This window comes from Lissotriton helveticus, chromosome 3_1 (genome assembly GCF_964261635.1).
Source record: "Lissotriton helveticus chromosome 3_1, aLisHel1.1, whole genome shotgun sequence".
NCBI lineage: Eukaryota > Metazoa > Chordata > Amphibia > Caudata > Salamandridae > Lissotriton > Lissotriton helveticus.
This window is the reverse complement of record NC_136061.1, coordinates 1,033,053,499-1,033,068,925: the sequence shown is the minus strand read 5'-3', so window position 1 is coordinate 1,033,068,925 and position 15,427 is coordinate 1,033,053,499. Positions and strand designations below refer to the sequence as shown.

The 15,427-nt window shown below is 52.7% G+C and overlaps 1 protein-coding gene across 2 annotated transcripts in view; it reads left to right on the top strand.

The window, feature by feature from the left end:
• ITGA6 (integrin subunit alpha 6) overlaps window positions 1-15,427 on the top strand; it is a 229,215-nt gene that overhangs the window by 133,026 nt on the left and 80,762 nt on the right. The gene's annotated exons all lie outside the window — the stretch shown is intronic.

The window sequence follows — 15,427 nt, the reverse complement described above, 5'->3', positions numbered from 1 at the left end:
CAGTGACTGCTTTTTAAATAAAGATTTTTTTTTCTTTTAAATGCAGCCCGAAGGAATACAGGATGTCTTTAAAAAAGAAAAATTAAACGTTTCTGTTTAATTTTTTAAGGGCAGTCAGTGGTCCTTGGGACCACTGCCTGCTCTTAAAAAATATTTTCACATCCATTCACAAAGGGGAGTGGCTTACCATCAACTTCAAGTTTGTGGTAAACTGTGAGTGTTTTGCAGCCGCAAATGTGGCTGCAAAACAATGGTACAATCAATTGTGACTCGCTATTGAGAAGAGACGGCCCTTCCTAATAGCGAGAGTTGCAAACGCTATTTTGCGAGTCACCGACTCGCAAAATAGAATTTGTACATGCCAGGACCCTTTTTTGCTGTTGCAAACGGTCCGATTTCCCATTTGCGACTGCAAAAAACGGTCGTACACCGGGCCCTAATTGTTTTAGGTTTTGTATACCTTAAATTCCACGTTCTATTTCTTTAGAAACTGGATATCTTTCAGTCCAGCTTACTGATAGCCTAGTACTTCTACGCTTCTAAATCATAGGTATCAATAGTTGTGCAATAGTCGTGATTTTCTTTTAGACCTTAGTGACATTGAGTATAATAGACTTGTCATGTTTGAAGGAGAGTGTTAAAGCCTGCATTATGTTTGGGATAATGGCATATCTCGTTTTGTCTCCTGTGTGTTTTTTAGCCTCTGTTTAAACCTTCGCAGAGTTAAACCACTTGGCTGACAATGTAAGATTGTTGTTGTGGTGCTTGGCACAAGAATTGTCACACAACCTGCAGGGAGGAATGGTGACGGAGCATTGGGAGCTACCAGATTTGACCTTGGGGATAGTTACCTTCTTCCCCTCCCTGGGACACAGGAACTCAGCATGGCTTCTTTGAGGCCCACCCAAAGAGATTACATGATTTGCTCAGAATCACAGGACATTGAGCTGCGGAGTCTCAAACCAGGATTCCCAACTCCCAAATCAGCAGTTCTGGCCACTACGCAACATCCTCTCCACTCCCATGATACTTGTCAGAGCTCTTTCCTTCGTCCCAGATGGTGATTGATAAAAATAACTTATTATTCATCACATAGGCAAAACCGATGCATTACCAATGCTTATTGATGCAGTTTTCCATTTCAAGTCACCCACAGTCCGTTTCACTTACTCCTTCTTTCAGCAATGCAGCAGCTTCCTTAATCACCAAGAACTGCTGCGTGCAGCCATATGTGGATTCTGTAAGCGCTCACGAATAAACACATTCATTTGGACTCAGAAATTATGAGAAGGGGCGAATACTGCGCGACTGCCAGGTCTCTGGGGCCTGCCGCTAAACTGAGTTAGACCCTGCTTCGCACGCCCCCCTGTTTGTGTGTGAGTGTTTTCTCATAGTCACTTCAGGGCCACAGGAACCCCCCGCCCCCACATAGCCAATATCCCGCAAATAACACACAGACACCAGTGTTGAGATTGGGAAATATTGCTGCAGGTTTATTGTTACATACAACATTATGTAATCACGTTGGGTTATCTTACGGGCAATCCAAGGGCAGGCCGCATTCTCGCCACCTGCCCGCCTGATGAGCCAAACAGCACAGTGGCAACCAGCCAGCTGCTGCACCATTATGGTAATACACTACTCACGCCCCTTGCAGGGCGTATCTAGGCAAACCCCCGGTTGCACAGGCCCACAACCGCCCGAAGGACTACTGGGGCGCCGACTCGGATTCCTAGACCTCCCATGAGGTTCTAGGTTAGGCTCTGGCACCCCTATGTGCCCGCTGAAGTACTGTATTGCACCTCTCTGTTTCCGGATTGCCCTGTAACTCCACCTGCAACGAAAAAAGGAACACATTAAACTCCCTCAGGAGTCCCCCCCATACTTGACACTCAGGGTTAGAGGTAGGGAGGGAAAGAGTGTCCCGATGTGTCTGCCGCAACGTCCGGAGCGCCAAAGAGGCCGCACAATGGCCGGGGGGTGAGATATACCCTCACCCTGCCCGTGCCCCCGGACGTGCGTCACCAGACCGCCCCCCTCCACCTAGGCAACATGCCCTGAGGAGGGGTGGCCAACTTACCAGCTGGGGGAGGGCGGGGGCAGCCCTCCATGACTAAGGGCCCGCCCTCCTGATGGCCACCGGGTGGCCTCGGGCAGGCGCATAGTCACTTCAGGGCCACAGGAACCCCCCGCCCCCACATAGCCAATATCCCGCAAATAACACACAGACACCAGTGTTGAGATTGGGAAATATTGCTGCAAGTTTATTGTTACATACAACATTATGTAATCACGTTGGGTTATCTTACGGGCAATCCAAGGGCAGGCCGCATTCTCGCCACCTGCCCGCCTGATGAGCCAAACAGCACAGTGGCAACCAGCCAGCTGCTGCACAATTATGGTAATACACTACTCACGCCCCTTGCAGGGCGTATCTAGGCAAACCCCCGGTTGCACAGGCCCACAACCACCCGAAGGACTACTGGGGCGCCGACTCGGATTCCTAGACCTCCCATGAGGTTCTAGGTTAGGCTCTGGCACCCCTATGTGCCCGCTGAAGTACTGTATTGCACCTCTCTGTTTCCGGATTGCCCTGTAACTCCACCACAGCCTGTGCGATGGTCCCCGCCGTCGCACGGGTCCCCCACCAACGCTACTACTTTTACCTGCAACCTTTACTCTGCAAAGCCTCTTTTAAATCGATGAGGAATAAGTCTAAGCCAACCGGCGTCAGGTGGACTCCATCCTCTTCGAAGTAACCCTTGACTTTATCCTGTATCATCTCATGTCTTATGAACCCCAAACCCCTCTGATGGGTAAATTTCTTGATGGCGCTGTTGATTTTCTTCCTGGACCTATCAATAGCCTGGCATGATTTAGCGCCCCGCCACACTCTACGTGGCAAAATTTCAGACCACCAAATCTCACACTCACGCATGAGTCCGCAGATGACCCCAATATCTTCCTTCATTCTCTGGAGTAAGGCCGACCTCCCCCAGTTTGTAAGGTCATTACCGCCCAGGTGAATCACCAAGTGGTCAGGTGGTGGTCTCGCGGTAGCTAGAGCTACCTGTAATCTGTACACCAGACTATTCCAACGCATGCCAGGGAAACCCATCCAAGAACAGCCAGTGTTAGCAAAGCCCTGCGTCCAGTGCCTGATCGCTGCCCATCGGCCCAACCTGGCGACCGTGGAGTGCCCCAAGACCCACACTCTTGACCCTGTCAAAGAAAACAAACGCAATAGCTGTAAATGTTTATTTGACCAAGAGTGTACAACACCAGCAAGGAGCACACTAAACAAAAGCAGAACACGGCAAACATATATACAATAACCTGCCCAGGACGGGCTAACTTGTTCATGGTCGAATGTAACGTTTATAGCAGGGTGACTCCCAACGCCCCACTTTCTGAACACTCTCTGGCTGCATGCCAGCCTTGAAAGCAGAGGTGGCAGCCCCAATACGGAATGAATGGCTGGAGAACCTTTTCCCTTGCTTCAGCAAACCAGCTCTATCAAGGCACGCAAGCATTATTTTATCCATTTGGTATTTGGTCAAGGGACTCAGGTCAGCATGGATGAGAAGGTAACCTGGGACTGCAGGACGTAAAGCGAGGTAGGACTTGAGGGTCTCTACAGGGCAATAGCAGGGGTCACCCAAGGGGGCCAACCGGATAACCGTCCCTTTGCCTGTCTGATCAGTTTTGGACCGTCTGAGAGTGATGGACAGGCCAGCTTCAAAACCTATGTCCGCCACCCCTAAGGCATCCCCAGACAAATCCGACTTGGAGCGTGCAACCAGTTCGCTGCTCCTGAAAGCCCCGAAAAACGCAAGTCCGAAAGCCGCAGTGAAAAGGGAGGCCTCGAAATGAGAGTGTACCACCAGCTGCAGGACTGCTAACATAGCCTGCAGGGTGGGGAACTCGATGGGAGACCTAGTGTCGGGGATCCTAGGTTCGTCCCGAGCCCACCCCTTCAACGCTGCTTTAATGACGAAGGACTTGGTCGGATCTCCTAGCCCTCTCAACCTGGCATCGTGGCTGATGGCCGCCAGATGTCCCCCAACCCAAGAGTGGGATTTACCTTGCTTCTTGGCCCAGACCACAAAAGCTTGTACCTTGTCTTCTAGTGGCAGGGGGGACAAACTCAACTCAACCATAGCTTTCTGGAAAGTGGCCAAATGACTACCATAGCGTCTCCTAGTACCTGGGGCTAGCGACCGTTCCCCTAACTCTCTCAGTTCTTGCTCCACTCCAAGATGCGCCACAGTCCTGGTGCAAAGGGGGTCATCTCTGTTCTTGCTTGAGGGCACGCCGCCCGGAAACGGTCCCACTGAAAACGAGAAAGAGCATCAGCCGCGACATTCATGACCCCCGCAATGTGCCTTGCCCTAAACTCCAAATTGCAACGCAGGCTCCTGCTAGCCAACTCCCTTAGTAAGCACAGAACCAATGGGCAGCTGGCTGTTAGACCGTTAATGGCTTGAACTACTGCCATATTATCAGACCAGAAAAGGACCTTCCTGTTGGACAATGGGGCCGGCCACAAATGCAAAGCTACAACAATGGGGAAGAGCTCCAGGACTGTAATGTTGGAAGTAATACCCCGCTTACGCCAAGCATTCGGCCACTCCTGCGCGCACCAGAATTCACCCAAGATTGCACCAAATCCTTCTCTGCCCGATGCATCCGTGAACATGCAAAGTTCTGGGCTGTCCACCCACGGAGCCCTCCAGATGACAATCCCATTGAAGTCCGACAAAAATTCTGCCCACATTATCAGGTCTTTCTTCAAACCCGCAGTAAGCTTTACAAAATGATGACGTTTGAGTACCTTAGCTGTGGCTCTGGCTAATCTCCTAGCAAAATCTCGGCCCACAGGAATGACTCTGGCTGCAAAATTGAGTTTTCCCAGGAGACTCTGGATGACCCCCAGCGGAGCCTTGTCCCTCCCTAGCAAGTCCTGAATTTCCCTTTTGAGGTCCTGTACCTTATCAGCGGGGAGTCGTGACACGCCCATAACTGTATCTAGTTCTATGCCCAGAAATGTTAAGACCTGTGCCAGGCCCTCAGTCTTGCCGGGGGCCAAAGGTACGCCCAGGTGACCTGCCAGATCAATGAAAGCATTCAACCCCTCCCTGCATTCTTGAGTGCCCTCCCTCCCAATGAAAAGGAAGTCATTGAGGTAATGCGACACCGCAGAGAAACCATACTTCCAGGTGAGGGACCATTGCAAAAAGGTACTGAAGGCCTCAAAGAAGGCGCACGACACTGCACAACCCATGGGCATGCACCTATCAAAGTAATACTCCCCTCTCCACTTGAATCCAAGGAGATGCTGGCTATCTGGGTGTACGGGCAGAAGTCTGAATGCAGCTTCAATGTCCGCCTTCGCGAGCCAAGCCCCTTTTCCTGCTCTCCTAACCATGTCAATGGCCATATCCAGTGAACAGTAGGAAACGGAGCAAGCCCCCTCTGATAGCCAGGAGTTCACAGAATTACCCTCAGGGAAAGATAGATTGTGAATGAGTCTGAAAGCCCCCTGCTCCTTCTTAGGTACTACACCCAGTGGGGACACCACAAAATCAGGGAGAGGAGGTGACGCGAACGGGCCCGCCACCCTCCCCAAGGACACTTCTTTGCATATTTTCTTATCTACCACCTCAGGGAGGTCCCTGACTGACTTCTGGTTATCTGCATCCCTACTGACCCTGGGCCCTTGATACGGTATGGTGAACCCTTCAAGAAAACCTTCCGCTAGGATGGTCCTGTCTTTATCATTTGGATAGGATCTTAGTAAGGGTAGTAGGTTGGGAATGATGACAGGGGACGGACCTTTGGCATGATAGGAGGAAGCCTCTCTAGGGACCAAGCACATCTTTGCAGCTACATGGCCATCCAGGGGTGAGGAGGGGGGGGGTGAGCGGAATGGGGTGAACAGGAGGACAATGCATGGGGAAAGTTTTTACTTGTCTTTGCCGGTTGTACTTGCAGAATCTCGCTTGTCGCATGCTGACCCAGGGTGTGGCCCACTGCACTTACTGCAAGAGTGGGCAAACCTGCATGCCTTACCCCAGGAGCAATTACCTGCATTGAACAACCTACAAGTGGCTGTGAAACTTTTCCTGCTTGCCTGTCTATTGCCTCCACCGCCACGCCCCCCACGAAAGGACTGTTTGAAATTACCTTTCTTCTCTGTGTACTGGCCTTTGCTAGTTTCAGCTTTCTTTTCCTGTGTGCTCACTTTGGCGCCTCCTTCTAATTTACCCTTACCCATATGTTGTATCCATAGTCTCACCTCAATCTGGTCCCATTCCAACTCAGGGCACACCGCCATTTTCATGCGAAACTCGCAATCGTACTTATACCACTCCATGCCCGGAGCTGACGCAGCTTCATCAGTTATAACAGTAGCATATTGAAAGAGGCCCTGCGCCTGCTCTGGGAAGCGCTCTGTGATCACTGCCGCTAGGATGGAGAAAGCTTGTCTCCAGTTTTTAATAGTTTTTTCCGGCCAGGACCGAAAACGCGCTTTCTTATCTTCATCTTTGCTTACCACCTTCCAGATGTCAAAACCAACCGCACCCACCATGAGGAAGGAAAAAATATCGACAAATTCCCTGCGCCAAATACATTCTTTTGCTGCCTGGGGCCACCTGCCAGGCTAATGAACATTTACCCGATAGAAGAGGGGCCATAGTCATTTTTACCACTGGCGCAGAGGGAACAGGCATCAGCGCAAGTGCAGGTGCAGCAGGGAGCGCAGGTAAAGGTGTCGACACCTGCGGCGGGGCAATAACTACTGAGACAGGGGGTGGTGCAATAACTGAGGTAGGTGGTGAAGCATCGCCCAGTGACGCCATGTCAATGAGGGAACACTCGGGCGCCGCCCCATTGGCTACACTTTGAACCCCGCCCCATACCCGGGCAACTAGCGAGACTCCTGGGGCCGTGGGCGAAGGGGGGGCGATTTGTTGCTCCTTCGCCAAAGAGGATCTTGGCGACGATGGCGGCGGGGGTGTGGCCCGCAAACTCGCTCTAACTTCGGACATGAAGGCAGAGAGCGAAACCGTAAGCTTACCCAAGTCCTCTCTGGTGGCGAAGTCTGATGTGAGGGCCACCGGACAAGGGGGTAGGGAGGCGCTAACCGCGGTCACCGCCGGGGGTGAGGCGGGGGCATGCACAATCACATTCCTAACCAGTTCTGGCGCCCTGGTCTTGGGAGGAGGTTCAGCTGGAAAGTCTTTCACTGTTGGTTTGCGCACGCGCTTGGCCCTGGTGTGACCAGGGTCCTCCACAATGTCTTGTTGTAGGACGGGACCGGCCACGGGGACTCTGGGTGGGTTGGCTGTCAACAGTTCACTAGCCCACGCAACCCCATTCGCCTTGATTAAGTCCATTAAAGCCTTCATCTGCGCATCCTGCGTGGGTCCTATCCCCGAATCGTCGACCTGTGACGTCTGCGTGAACAGCGGAGGGGACCCTTGACTCTCCATGCCTAACTTGGCTCTTCCCCTGTAAGAAAAATTAACTGTGAGCCACGGTATGATAAAATTAGGGCTCAACATCTAACTACCTACACACCGCACCCAGCCCGAATGACCGGCACGTTGTACATAAATTATGCCACGTCCGCACCTGCTCCAATGGCGGTTTGAACTACTAGATTCGACCTGCACACCGACCCAGCTCCCAACAATGACCATGCCCCCTTACGCTTACCTCACTGATATCTCCTATCGCCCGTATGCGTCAAAGAGGGGGGGGGGTGCTTTCGTGAACGAGTGGACCTTCAATTCCTACACCGGCGATGATTGAGAGTTTCTGTAAGGGGAAAAAATTAGTGTGAGACTAGCTAGGCCCTGTGGGGAACCACGGGCTACTAATGATACGCAGGATCGCCCCACTGCCCCGGAGGAGCGCAGTGGCGAGACCGGAGGGGCATGCATGGACTGTCTCCCTAGCCCCAGGGCCTACTTTGCCTGAGCTCCACGGTGCCGGTGGCCTAACACACGCGTATACACCTGGGATTGCAGTCACCGCGACAATCCCCCAGACCAGACCACACTCAGGGCGTATACATACCTCTATTACTTGGTGTTGATGTGAGGGAGGGGCGACCACTGTAGGGCGCGGGAAAGGAGAGGCCTGAAACATCAAGGAAACAAACTTTAAGAAACATGAATTACGACCTCAGCTTGCTGGCTTAGCTGAAATATCCTCACTACAACAGGCACCACCGCAGCGTGCCACGATAACCAGCACCAATCTTTACAACGCGCAAACTAGACCCGAACGGAACAGGTATCAGGGCGCATTACATATTTTCGAAGTACGTTACATGTTTACATTTTCCAGTTACTTTCATTATAGGCCCGGGAAGATTCAGTGACATGCCCAGAATCGCAGAGGTTTATTCGCGTCGTTGTCGAGACTCGAACCCAGTTTCCTAGGTCAGAAGTCATGCGCCTTAGCCGTTAGGCCAACTCCTCTCCGTATTTCAGCGTACGTGCTAGCTGAGCTGCTGGTGGACCATGATGCGTGGGGGTAATGTGGGTATCATGCTATGAGGTCGCCCCCGTGCCCCCCACACATTACCCCCACACGACCTCAAAACTCGTAGGCCCTGCTGCGTGACACTCGCACACCCATACCTGGTGTAGTAGCAAGGCACCTACTTATTAAGCCCCCCTTGTGCCGAGACCATCTTTTGTACACGCCTCCCCTGTGATCTCTTAACAGATGGCTCTCAGTCTGCTTAACATGAACTTCGTGCTCGCGCTCATCCTGCCCCCCCCCGTGCCTAAGCAGCAACGTTAGGCCGAGGTGAGGAGCACCAATAGGGGGGGGGGAGGGGGGTACACATCCTGCATCACATCCAGCCCCCCAACGCCGCACAAGGGCAATCCGGGCACCAGACGGCAGTGCAGAAAACAAAGGACCGACTATCGGCCCCTACCCCCCACGGCCCGTGAGACGATAGATTCGCCACCCTTCTGGCATCTGCACACGGGACTGGGGCATAGACTTACCCAGCACCGAGCACATGGGGCCCACCGCCAACAACATAATTCACTGGGCCGCCCACTACATGTGCGGTGGACGCGGGGCATAACGGACGCGGGGCAGGGAGGAGGAACCGCGTCAGCACACCCCTACCACTAAAGGCAGGGACGCCCTCGGCGCGCATTGTACACGCACGCGGTCCCAGGCAGCTGCGGCTGCGACCCCCAAACAACAGCAAGGACAACCCGATGCAAACCATCACGGCAATGGGGCCGCTCAAACTCGAGCAAAGGGGGGGGCACGGAGAACTCCGGGCACCACGGCATCATGGCCCAGGACACCCCGGCAGACATGCGGGCCACACGACCCTCGACCACCGCACGAGGAAAGTGCATCGTGTGCCACAGGCGGGGACGACCACGGAGCCGCCATGCAAGCCTCGCCGGCTCGGAGCGGGACCGGGCCCCCACAACCAGGTGGCGGCATGGAAGGCGCCCACTCGTGCATAGGCCCCCGGCCGACCACGGGTGCCACTCAGCAGGGTTTCCCCCCTACAACACGAGCGACCCCAGGGCCGCCAGCGCGCTCGGACAGTGGGACGCTAAACAGCGGGGGGGGGCCCAAGTGCCTGGATCACTAGCACGAGGGCCCCCAACAAGCTCATCGACCCGCACCGGACAGTTCTGACCCCGGCGATGCCATGCGGGGACGGGAGGCCTGTGGCGGATTTACGCCCGATAAGGTGGGCAAGGCGAGGCCAACCCGTGGGCCTCCTGCGACAGCGAAATACTGCCAGGCAGGACCCGTAACCCCCACCTCCACAGCGGCCCGACGCTAAGCGGGCCGCCTAGCCATCGCTCTGTAACCTCAAGGGAGGGAGTAGGCGGAGGGGGGGTAATGCCCGCAGGCCTCAGGACATGGGTCACTCACCGTGTCGAAACCCCGACGAAAGAGTCTCCCGATGTGTCTGCCGCAACGTCCGGAGCGCCAAAGAGGCTGCACAATGGCCGGGGGGTGAGATATACCCTCACCCTGCCCGTGCCCCCGGACGTGCGTCACCAGACCGCCCCCCTCCACCTAGGCAACATGCCCTGAGGAGGGGTGGCCAACTTACCAGCTGGGGGAGGGCGGGGGCAGCCCTCCGTGACTAAGGGCCCGCCCTCCTGATGGCCACCGGGTGGCCTCGGGCAGGCGCATTTATATAGCGCGAAACTAGCTATTAAGAACAGAAGCGCTGTACCATATGTGCGGGGTCAGGGGACGAACTTCGTGTACAACAAGTCAAGATTACACAGGTGCAGTTTACACACAGGGCGATTTTCCCAGAATCACACTATATTAAATCCAGTGCAGAGGTTAGGATTCAAACCTGGCGCCCCAGGTTCCAAAGGCGGGAATTCCAGCCACTAACACACATCTTTTCCCTCCCACACCAATCCGAGTCCTTCTGAGCTTAGCTACCAAGCAGCATTTCATAAAAGATTGCACCAGGCATTCACTCCCCTCAATTTTAGGAGTGGTGTGTTGCTTTCTACTACAAGTAATGGATGTAGGGTGATTCTTGCACAGAGAAATTCACCCACTCTGTTCTCCGCATGTAATTTGCAGATTCTTTCTCTCTATTGTACCAGAAAGACACAAGACTGAGAAAGCTGTGGTTATGGCAGCATTGGCGCCCCTTTCACTACTTTGAGATATAAGACATAACACATGCTGAATCTACACCACCAGCAGGCAGCTTCACATACCACAATACTTTACCACGTCCACTCTGCTTCCAGTCTTCTTTATTGTTCAGCTACGTCTTATCTTTATAAGTGCAGTGAGTATAATTGTCTCAAACACTGCTGAGACAAGGAAAATCAAACTGAACGTGGTACACTGTCACAACTGCATGTCTGTTTAGGGAATGAAACTGGTCGAGTGGAGGTCTAAGGCCACGACAACATTTACTTTGTCTGTAGTACACCAACTCCCCAATATCTCCAAGTGAACCAACACTGGCTACAGAATGCTGGTCATAGCTAGGCAAGACTCTTTACATTTATTTACACTTACTAAACTGGCTGCTGTATGAGTTTGCATTTTCCCCCCACCTTTCCTCCTGCCCTTTTGCTGGCACCCCTCCTATCCCTTTGCTTGTTGTTCACCCCGCCGACTTGTTTGTTGCACCGGTTCCTCCTGCTTCATTGATTGTGGCCCCTTCTATCCCTCCGGTCCAGCAGATATATAAAGCACAACTTATAATACATTACATGAGTTGCCCAGACTCACAGGATATAACACTGCTGAGACTGGAACCAGGATCCCCCAGCTCTCGAATCAGCAGCTCTGGCCGCTGCGCCACATCCTCTCCACTCCCGTAATGCTTTTCGGGGAGGTCTTTCCTTTGTCCCAGAAGGTGAATGATAAAATCAGCTTTTTATTCATCACATGGGCGAAACTGATGCATTACCAATGCTTCTTTTTCTTTAGCTTGACTTGTGTGTTCCGTTTCATGGCACTTAGCAGCACCTGTCTGGTAGCTTATCTGCACAGGAGACGACTGAAGCGAGGAGCTGTTGTCTGACACCTTCTGACGTTATAACCACGTGCCAGATGTCTGAGACAGCAACAGCCCTGCCCTGTACATACAGTGCGGTGGGTGGGAACCACGGCCACCCTTTGGACGGTGATTGTTACCCCACACCTTTCCGCCCCAACCTACCAAGGCGTTACATTGATGGGGGGCCACCTACCTGTGCGGGATGTGCCCAACTGGGCCCTGCGGGCGCAGCAATAAATACACACACACCATGTCTCAGGCGTGGACTGCAGTGCACAGCTCCGCCCACATTTATTTATATTCGCACTCACGCTGACCGGCGTGAATGCAGGGGCTGCGACTTTACAGCGCGCGCTGGCCACAACCACTAGCACACTGACCGCTACATCCCATCCCATCTCAACTCAGTCCTTGACTGGATCTCATGAATCTCACAGTTCACTTACTTGACAGTCAAAGTCTCTCAGGCGAGTGCTTGGCTGGGGGTTCTCCCTCAGAGCATACCTGGATGGGCCCCGGTGGGGGCTGAATGCAGGGACCGGGGTGCAGGGTGCCAAAGGCGATTCTGGGGCCTCTGGGTTTGCCTCCAGACCTGCAGGCGATGGAGCTGGTCCCTGATGGTGGTCCTCTACCTCTCGGGGTTCTTCCTGGCTGGCACTGGGTTCTTCGGGGTTGCCAGCAATGTCTACGTGAGAGGTGGGGTTGTCTGCCTGTTTGAAGCATAAGATGTTGTGGGTCACAGTTTCTCCTTCTTTCTCAACTGTCACCATGGTCCCCTTCATGTCGACTACTGTCCAGTAATCGTGCTCATATTGAGTCCAGAATTTCCCACCTGGCCTCCTGTCTTTCATGATGACAGTGTCTTCTCGCCGTAGCTGATGGGACACTGCTCTTCGGGCCTGGCTGGCATTTTTCTCTCCGTCTGAGTGCGCCCTCCTTGTCGAATGGAGGGGGGGACCACCTTAGTGCAGTGGGGAGGCCATCCTGGCAATTGCCGTTGAACATAAACGCCCAGGGTGCTTGGCACGTTGAGCGGTGAGGGATGCTCCGATATTCCAGCAGGAACTTCAGCAGTTGCTGTTCTGGGTCACTTTGCTCCGCTACTGCGATGAGAAGAGTCTTGTTGATTGTCCTCATAAAGCGTTTAATTTCCCCATTGGCTTGGGGCCATTTCGGGGTGATGCGCCTGTGCCGGATGCTGTGATGTTGTAGGAACTCACGGAATTCGTGCCCCTGGAACGGGGGTCCCGGTCACTTCGGAGTTCATCCGGACATCCGAACATGGCAAATATCTTTTCTAGAGCGGGGCCATTGTGCAGGAAGGCTGTTGAGTTCACAACTTCCACCACAGGGTATTTTGAATAGTTATTGATTAGGGCTAGTGTGACTCGGCCATCAGGGAAGCTTCCAAAGTCCACGCTCAACTTCTCTCAGGTGCTTTGCCCATGTTCCTCCATGTGAATAGGTGACAGGATGGACATCTCCGAACTATCTCTTCCACACAGGCATCCATGCCTGGGAACCAGACCTTCTCCCACATGCGGGCCTTCATCTTCTCCACTCCTGGTGCCGTCCTTGGGTGAGTTGTGTTGCCCATAGTTGAAGGGATGCAGGGATGACAATGCGTGGTCCTCTGAGGAGGATGCCTCTTTGGGTGAGGCTCAGCTCATTTCTGACTCTCCACATATGCATCAGGCTTTCCTTTTCTGGGCTTGACCATGAGTTCACGGAGTGTAGGAATTGACCCCACCGCCCTCCTTGGACACATCCCGGACCTTGGTTATGACTGGGTCCTTTTCGGCCGCAGTAGCCACCTCTTCGAGGGTCAATGCTCGATGGCACGTAAGGGCAGAAATCATGTTCAGGTGGGCTTCGTGGCATCTGCATTGGTTCTTCACCTTCCACCCCTGTTGTGTCTGGTTGTCTCGACAGGAAGTCGGCCGGGTTCTTGGTGCCGGGCGTGTAGGCTAAGTCCATTTCGTAGTGCTGGAGCCCGATGGCTCACCGTTCGATGCGTGCTGGTGGGTGGGGTGCTGATCCCTTGAACAGCGGCACCAGGGGTTGGTGATCCATGATGTCGGTAAATAAGTGTCCACATATGTATAAGTGGAAATGTCTGCAGGCCCAGCGAATTGCTAGGGCTTCCCTTTCAATTTGAGCGTATTGCTTCTCGGTGAGGGATAGTGCTTTGCTGGCATATGCTAGAGCGGCCGATTGTCTGGGCTCTTGTTCCTGAGTGAGGACATCTCCTAAGCCTACGGGGCTGGCGTCCACAAGTATTTCTGTCAGTCTGGCGGGGTTGAAGTACACCAGCGTGGTGTGGTCAAGGAGAGCGTTCTTGATGGCTTGAAACTCCGACTCTTAGGCGGGACCCCATTGCCACATGGCATCTGCTCGGGTGAGGTTTCGGTAGTTGCTCTGCGATGGGCGCTAGATCTGGAATGAAACAACCACAGTACGTAGCCATCCCCAAGATACTGCGGACTTTGGCCACAGTGAGAGGGGCTGATGCTCTCTTGTTGGCTTGGGATTTCCGAGGGTCTACCTGCATGCCCTCCTGTGTGAACGTGTAGCCAAAGAACTCTATTTTTTTGTTGGAACAGCAGGCACTTCTCCTTGTGCAGAGAGACCCCGTGGTCCAGGAGTCTTTTCAGCGTGGCTCTCACGTGCCGGTAGTGTTCTTCAGCCATCTGCGAGTGGATGAGGATATCATCACTCACGTTCAATAAACCAGGTAGCCCGACCCGGATTTCCTTGACGGCATTTTGGAAAATTTCTGCGGCAGATATGCCAAAATTCAGCCGTTTATATCTTCGGAGTCCTAGGTGTGTGCTGAATGTGGTTATGTAGCGACTGTCTTTGGCATGGACTAATTGATGATAACCTGCATTCAGCTCCAGCTTTGAAAATCATCTGGATTCGTTCAAGTCGGCCACAATGTCATCCATGGTTGGCGTTATGTGGCATTTGTGTCGAATGGCCTTGTTGGGGAGGCGCATGTCAATGCAGAGTCTGATCTTCCCCGGTTGGCGAGGTTTCTTGGCGAGCACCATGTGTGACACCGATGATGCGGGCGCGGCAATAAATACACACCCACTGTGTCTCAGTTAGGCACGGACTGCGGTGCGCAGACCCGCCCACATTTATTCATATTCGCGTTCACGCCGTCCAGCGTGAACGCAGGGGCTGGGACTTTCCAGCGCGCACCAGCCGCAACCACTAGCACGCTGACCGCTACACAAGGCAAAAAGAAAATCGAGACACAGACAGTAACTGATAAATTGATGTTTCAGTAAAGAAGTCTCTGAAAGAATCTTTCAGAAACTTCTTTAACCTGATTTGGTTCCTAAAAATAGGATAACGTGCTTTTAGCATAACGTAATTTTACTAACATCACCTTGCCCATTAAATAGAGCCTTAAGTCAAACCACTTTAAATAGAACTCATTTATTTATTATCATAGCTTGCGAATTCAGGGAACACCTGATAGACAAAAATCGTCCTTTTTCCAACACCTTCTTAAATACCCAAATTTCACATCATATATGCTTCCTTGTGTAATTAATGTTAGTGATAATTAAGTCAGTTTCTGTACGCTATAAATTAGACAGATAAATAAAGCAATAAAATAAGAAACTTTCCTTATGCATAATGTCTTTGTTTAGACGTTACAACGCATTCCGACTTTTGAGTTCAGTATTATAAATACTTGCGAATCGAAGGTCGTTGCAGTTATTCAGTGCTGCATGAACTAAACAACTGCCCTTTAATATGCGCACCCCAACAGCTTGTGTTATCTGGGATTAATAAGCATGATGTACCGGATAACCAATCGGGTGCTGCTCTCTGCCACCGGTTTATCTTGACCTGACTGAG